Source organism: Arvicola amphibius, chromosome 1 (assembly GCF_903992535.2).
Source record: "Arvicola amphibius chromosome 1, mArvAmp1.2, whole genome shotgun sequence".
NCBI classification, from domain to species: domain Eukaryota; kingdom Metazoa; phylum Chordata; class Mammalia; order Rodentia; family Cricetidae; genus Arvicola; species Arvicola amphibius.
The window spans coordinates 34,568,614-34,576,655 of record NC_052047.1 but is presented as its reverse complement, the minus strand read 5'-3'; positions in this window follow the sequence as shown (position 1 = coordinate 34,576,655).

The following is an 8,042-nucleotide window of genomic DNA, read 5'->3' as shown; positions in this document are numbered from 1 at the left end:
CCTGTTGTAGCACAAATAATAAAAACCCAGAGGCAGATATTGGGGTTCAACCTGACAACCAGAAAAGCAAAGCAGCCAAGCCACTAGAGAAGTCTCAGCTCTCCCAAGGACGGGTAACTGCAGACCAAACAGACTACACAGCCTAAGTAGACTAAGCAAACTAAGCCTCTTTCTCCTCCCGTTTTATATTCCCTCTAGTGCTGGGGTTAAAAGTGTAGGCCACCACCATCTAGATTTGTTTCAATGTTGATCTTGTATAACCCAGGGTGGTCTTGAACTCACAGAGATCCATCTGCCTTTGTTTCCCAAATCCTGGGATTAAAGGTCACCACTACCTGACTTCTATTAGTTTAGCTTCGTTCTTTCAATTTCATTTAAAACATAAATAATATATCACTATAACTTGTATAGTTCTTTGTATAGGTTTGAGGCCTCCTGAGCTTTGCCCTGTCCACTGTAGTGATTTCATTATCCTTGCTTAACTTATTTTTAGATAGCCGTGTTTGTGAAAGTTTCTGGACGTAGCTTCTGATGCTGCTAGAAGAAGACACCTGGATCCTCTGACTGTCACAACCTTTCTCCCCCATCTTCTACAATGATCCTGAGTCACAGGCGTGGGAGTTGTTTTGCAGATGTAGTCATTAGGCTGGTGTATGAGACACACACAGCAGGTGGGCATCTCTTAGAAAAGAAGGCAGGAAAAGAAGGCAAAATTTATCATCATCTCTTTTATAATGAATGGTGTCTCCTGGGAAGCTCGGAGTCACAGATTCTAGGACAGAAAGAAGGAAACTAAAAATGTACTTAAAGTAGCAGCAATCTCCAGGTCCCAGGCCTCACTTCGGAGCTACTGGCAGGTGGTACCTGCTTGGGAAGGGAAGGATGTGGCCACTGGAAAGTTTTCTGTGCCGTAGTGGATGTCCCACATCCACGCACATATGGACGGCACTGATTGGACTCAGTATGCTATCAAAAAATGAAACTAAAAATCAAACCAAACAAAACCAAACAAACAAAAAAATTCTTCTCAACCACAGTTGCTTATCTTCTAGACTACAGCACAGCACTAAGGGTCTTTGCAGATCTTTCTATCAGATGTAAGAAATCCAATGATGGACACAACTCCAGGTGATGGCTCGCTTTCTGAGGCCACTAGCCGAGACCCCTGTGGAGTATGCATGGTTGCAGCCTAGACTGGGCAGCCTTTGATCCATTCTGAGCACATGCCTGGAACGATAAGTTAGCCGGGCTTTAGGGAGAGCTGATGTCTCCATGGGCTACACAGAACATTATTAAGACTTGATTGCAATCTCCTGATGTGACGGAAGAGAATTAAACCACAGAAGCTGCCTGCTTGACCGCTCTATGGCTCCACTGGTAAGTTCAGAGCAAATACAAGTATGAAGAATACTTTCGAAAGAAATTGGGCAGGCAGACGGGACTCTTGCATTCAAAGTTGTGCACATAAATCAATTTATTTGGGGTAGGGATATCTGATTTCTGTGCTAGACTACAAGCTATTACCAGTGTAGTTAGGGACAATATCTCAGCAGCTATGGGACTATCACGCACTGTCTGAATGGGTGACCTCACATCACGTCCATCATCCTGTGTCTACAATAGCTATACTTGTTGGTAGGGTACCAACAGCTCATTTGTATGACCTTTCAGCCTTACTTTTATGCCATATGCCTGGATAGTTGTGTGTCTCCACTCTTGATCTCTCCAAAAGCTTTCCTAGATCCTTGAAATTACCACAACAGGTAGAGCAAAGAAAATCATGAATGAATTAGAAGTTGTGACTCTCGTTAGAATGACATACTTTTAAATACATGAAGTATTGACATGCTATACATTCAAGATGGTTCAAATGGTACCCAGAAAAAAAGGTCTAGAAATGAAATTCATGGAAGAAGATGATGTTAGGCTTTCTGCTTTTTCATTGCCAACGGTACATTTTCTTCACATGCAAAAATAAAGAATGCTCTCCTACTTGTAACTATGGAAGCATTTATTGAAACAATTAATTTTCAAGACTCCAAGTGATGTATTATAAAATTCAAGTTGAAGTGAGTGTAAGTTTTTGAGTAATGTTTAAAAGTCTTTGGATGTGAAGGAAAAAAAAAAACTCCAGGTTTTGGCAAAAAGCTGGTATTAATGAGTCTCTTAAAAATTGGACTTTTGTTAAAATTCATCAATATGCAATATTACAAGGGTATATTTTAATGTTTGTAAATTATATCTCTGTAGATGAGATGGGAAAACAATTCTGAGAAATCCCAATGCTCTATCAGCTACAAGGATAGACTCCTTATTTGAAAATACACAGGGGGAAAAAAAGCTCAAAAATTAATGTAATTTTAAAATGTAATTTTTAAAAAGTCCTGGTTTTAGTAATAGATTTTGTTTACATACATCAGGTGTTTTTGTAGTTTTCCTCATGAAGCTTAGGCAAACTAACCCGGTATTTACATTCGTTCTATAATGATTCAGTATTTTCAGCTGCTTGATAGGCCTCTCAACTACTCCTGTTTTCTCACACTGTCTCTGATAAAATTCTTCCAGGGCCAGGGTAGTTCTTTTAGACCAGTGAGTGGCCTGCTGAAAATCAGCTTTGGAGAACTTACCACTGACATACTGTTCAAAGTACCTGAGGTGTAGAGCGAGTTGTCTCCCAAAGTTACACAGATGCGTAGACTTCGGTTCTTTAAACCTTTACCGTCAGTGTTCTCTGTGTAGAGTGGGAGGTTATTAACATAAAAAAGATAAGAATTCCATGTTATAGGGGAAGGAAGCTAACTGGCTGCTTGTAACTCCTTCCTTCCCTCCCTCCCTTCCTTTTGGAGTGGCATTCTGCACTTATATGAAACTTTGACTTTTATAGAGAATAGGAAATTCTGAGAAAGATGGAATAACTTTCTGTGGAAATACTGCATGGTAATAGTTTTTTTCCTCCAAAACACTGGTCCGTATGTGGATAGCATAATCTATTTATGAAGGACAAATACATTCTTTAACAAGATCTTTCAAGCAGACTATGAACCAGGAAGTGCCTCGTCTTTTTGTTTTTCCTGTGTGCTTTCCAGAATGAAGAAATGTATTACACATAAACACTACTTTTATAAGCATTCTTCTTTTGTTGTTGTTTGGTTTTTGTTTTTCGAGACAGGTTTGCCCTGGCTGTCCTGGAACTTACTTTGTAGACCTGGTCTTGAACTCACAGAGATCTGCCTGGCACTGACTCCCAAATGCTGGGATTAAAGGTGTGCACCATGCCCACCAGGCAGCATCCTTCTTTTAATGAGTGACTGTGGGTATCCTAGGAGCTCGTGGAGGTTAAATACAATTGAGGAGCCCTGTGCTGGTATTTGACCTGATGGGCTGGAAAAGGAAGACACAGAGCAGGCTCTTGCTGCATTGGGCGAGCACTGGGCTTGTCATCTGTGTGCTGAGTCTACCTAGGGCCGTGTTAGATGCATAAAGTATGCTTGGAAAGCAGTGACTGAATAAATGAATTGATCAAAGAAATGAAGAGAAGGGCTTTGTAATAGGGAAAGTAAAAATATAAAGAGCTGGTTGCTAGGATTTTCTGATTGTTATGGAACTTTGATTTCATTGTTTCTTAGGGTAATATATGATAAAAAGGGAGAAACAATCAATAAAAAGTTTTACCTCGTTAGAATCTGGAAAGTAAATATTTTGGTGTTAACTGCCTAGATTTACTTTACTATCTTTGTGATGATTGTTTTAGATGGTATAATTTATATTATAATATAAACTATCCACACTTGTCTTTGTAGCCTTCTTAACATCTTATTAGAATTGAGTACACATAAACATAATATATTCAGATAAATCTACTCATAAGTAACAATAATATTTTGTTTAAAACCAAGTCAGATTCCTCTATCAGTAAGCTTCATGAGACTCAAACACTTTTAAACATGTGAAGGTCCATTACTGATAGTAACTTATTTTCCTCCAAGGAAAGCTAAGCCAATGTACTCCAAAAGTCCTTCACTCTATCAGTCCGTGTAAAAATCAGCAAGAAATTCAATCACTTAGCTCAAGTTTTCTTTGTAATATCAAGTTTTCTTTATAATCTCAAAGTCTCATGAATATTTTAAATTGAAATAAAGCAGCAGGAAGCATTCATCCCTTCCCATCCTCATCCTAGCCAGAGAGGACTCCTTCACAAGCCATTGCATTTATACCATAAGATACCATCAGTGCCGGAAAAGGCATGTCTCGGTAGTTTCTGAGATAATTATCCTAAAATACCTGTAAGACCTGAGTCGGCTCTCCTGGAGGAATAAGAAATCAAGTTTTGTGACTCTTTTTCACAGATTCACAACCAAATAGATGTGGGACCCTGGAGGGATACATGAGGGGGCCGAGGAGGAAGAGTTAGTGGAAGAAGTGAACGAAGAGAAGAAAATTCTGGATGCTTCTCAGAGGGACCACTTTATTAGATAGTGCAGTGGTTCCCGTGGAGATAGAGAAAAAAAATGGATGCTGGTCTTCTGGACCACAATGAGTTCCTGACAAAATGTCAGAAATATTTCCTTTTTGATCAACAAGGTCTTTCTTGTTGGTCCCTCTGAATGATGGGAAGCATTGTGATACCTACCCACATTTTGTTGAATCTAAAGACGCTGACAGCAGTCAATAGAATCTAAAGTTTACTATGGGAGATGCAGGCTTATTGTATGAATCAATAGAAAAGGAAAATCAAAGTGCTGCTAACTTAACTGTGGCATAAATTTTATTGTCATCTGAAAGGGTTTTGCCACTTGAAAATTTCCTTTTAAGCAAACGGAAGCCATTTGGATGTCTATACACACTGTTGCTCTCATGTGCTCCTCCTGAGCATACAGACGAGGTCTAATCCATGTAAAATGAGTGCATTTGATGACTGTCCCACCTAATTTTATGCCAACTTGACACAAGCTAGAGTCACTTGAAAGGAGAGACCCTCAATTGAGAAAATGATCCTTAAGATTTAGCAATAGGACATTTTCTTAATTGATTGGTGTGGAGGGGCAGTTGTGGGTGGTGCTGTCCCTGGGTTGGTGGTCCTGGGTTCTAGAAGAATGCAGGCTGAGCAAGCCATGATGAGCAAGCCAATAAGCAGCATTTCCTCCCTTGCCTCTGCTTCAGCTCCTGTATCCAGGTTCCTGGCTTGTTTGAGTTCTTATTCTGACTTCCTTTCATGATGTATAATGATGTGAAAGTGTAAGTTGAATAAATCCTTTTTTTCCCCAAGTTTCTTTGGTCATGGTGTTTCTCACAGCAATAGTAACACTGCCTCAGGCAATGACCCTGGGTTCTCACCTACAGTCACAGTCCCCTGGACTGTGTGTCTGCTAGCAGGACTGATGTGTGTATTTCTTCCACATGGTGAACTCAGTCTTACCTGCAGTTGAGAGCATTGGTGGCGATGTATCACTTTTTACAAATGCGCTTTGGCATTGTCTCTGGAAAATTTTCCTGAGCTAGTTATGCCCTGTGAGTTTTGAGGCAGCAATGACAAACTATGTCATGATTGTCACTGATGGATCCAAGACCCTGGTGTGCAATAGTCTCAGAGATGTTAAATGGAAAACAAAACAAAACAAAACATTTGAGCATTTGAATTGATGAAACACGCTAGGATGTCTCTTCAGTCCTAGGCTCCCAAGGTCTGTCCTTCATAGACTTCATACTAGATGGAGCATTTCACATAGATGCAACAACAGCTACATGTTGCAGGCTTCCATGGTCTGGGAGAATACGATTCATAAATTACAGAGGCAGGACCTCAGGTCTCTCAACTCCAAAACCTCAATGATGGTTTCATGAAAGGAAATTCAGTTAATCTTGCATGAAAAACACCTAGCAATCTGTTGGGTTAGCCCCATGGGGCCTGTTTCTCTTCATTGACTTGTGCTGATTGAAGTTGCCTGGATGTCAGCTGTGATCTCCACCCTGTAAAGCTGTAACATCTGTGCCAAGAGGGGTAGTCTTTGGATGTTCACAGAATATCACAGAGATGTAGTTTTTGTGAAGAGATAGTACAAATGGTCCTATCCTTGCCACATTTTGTTTTCTGGTTTCTAAAGCAGCAAGGTGTATTTCCAGAGTTCATCGAGTTTGCCCAACTTCAGCTGTAACACCTACGGCCTTTGGGCTTCAAACCAGCTGAGTTTTAGAAAAGAGATAGGTTTCTTGAAAACATTTCTGAAATTTCCTGGACTCTCTCAACAGAATTCTTTCTTAATCCCTCACCATGAAAAATAATGTATAATATAGTCCCTGCTCTCTGCTCACTGAAGCATCTGTTATCTACAAACCGGTTGTGACCCCTGTGCATATTAATTTATGTAAAGTGCATGAACACTGAAGATATAGGGCCCCATGTCCTAATGTGCTGGTTTAATGCAGTGGTAATGGACTTTTCTTTCTTTCTTTTTTTTTTTCGAGACAGGGTTTCCCTGTAGTTTCTAGAGCCTGTCCTGGAGCTAGCTCTTGTAGACCAGGCTGGCCTCGAACTCAGAAATCCGCCTGCCTCTGCCTCCCGAGTGCTGGGATTAAAGGCGTGCGCCACCACCGCTCAGCCCTGGACTTTTCTTAATTAACAAACAACCTCTTTTCTCTGTAATGAATTTAAGATTCCCAATATCTTGAAAGTGAGCATTTCCTCAAGTGTACTTTATGAATATTTTCACATTCTGGTAGTCAACATAAATGGTCAGTGACTGGTACTGTTTCCAGCATGAGTGGCAGAATCATTCTGGAAGGTTCCCTATGTGTAGAAGGAGCGGCGGGGCTGCGTCCCACCATCCGGCTAGCTTTACCCAAAATAATTACATGGAAACTGTATTCTTTTAAACACTGCCTGGCCCATTAGTTTCAGCCTCTTATTGGCTAATTAACCCATATTTAGTAATTCGTGTAGCACCACGAGGTGGATTGCTTACCAGGAGAGAACTTAACCTGCTTCCATCTCGGAGAGGAGAAGAATTGCGACTTACTATGGCGACTGCCTGAAGCGTCTCCCCAACTCTGCTTCCTTTCTCCCACAATTCTGTAACTCCGCCTACCTAATTTTCTGTCTCTTAAAGGGCCAAGGCAGTTTCTTTATTAATAATGAAAGTAACACATAGACACTCCTCCATCACCTATGCAAAAAGGAGGATCTGAACCAATTAAGACAAATTAGAGTTCTAGATTTCCATGTACAAAGAATGTGTGTTGAATTATTTTATAAGATCCCAATGGGTCACACAAATCTTAGTGCTTTGTGGCCTTCACCCTCTTTGCTGCATAACTGTCGTTTTGGGCTTGTTGAATGGACAACATCTTTTTCTGGCATGATATGTCTTTCCCAATCAGGAAACTCATCATTTATATCCATTATGCTTTCTCTTTAGAGAAACTTTGTTTTACCGACCTCTTTTGGGTACCTCTCATTCATCTGTTCTTAAAAAACAATTCTTCTCATTTATTTGTGGAGTCAAAACTGCAATTCTAACAGAGGAGCAAAAGCATCTTTAGTCCCTAAACGAGCAAAGGGTTTGTTTTTTTTTTCTGGCTTGTTGCCTCTCTAATGTGACTCTCATTGCCAGTTCTAACCTTCTTCTCAGACAGTGGTATCAGCAGTCCCTGTTACCTTGGCAACGCTGATAGGCTAATAGAATTAGAATGTCTCGGGGCATCATTCTAGCATCATGCTCTTGGGTCAAAAAAAATCAATGCAATTGTGAAATATAATTTGTAATAACTTAGTGTCTGGTAGCTATTCTTTTTAGATTTGTGTCATTTACTGGTACAAGGTAACAAAAGGTAAAATTTTAGTATTTAAAAAATGTCAACCATAAAAATAACACAAGAAGTCTGTATTAAGTTAGAGATTTCTGTTATGTAAGTTTATTAATAGGATACTCTCTAAGGTAATCTTGATGTACTTCAAAGGGTTGAAAATTCTACACTTTCTCAGAGGCCATTCTAAGTGCAGTAAAAAAAAAGGATGCACTAGGGACTTGACCTCCCAAGATTCCACA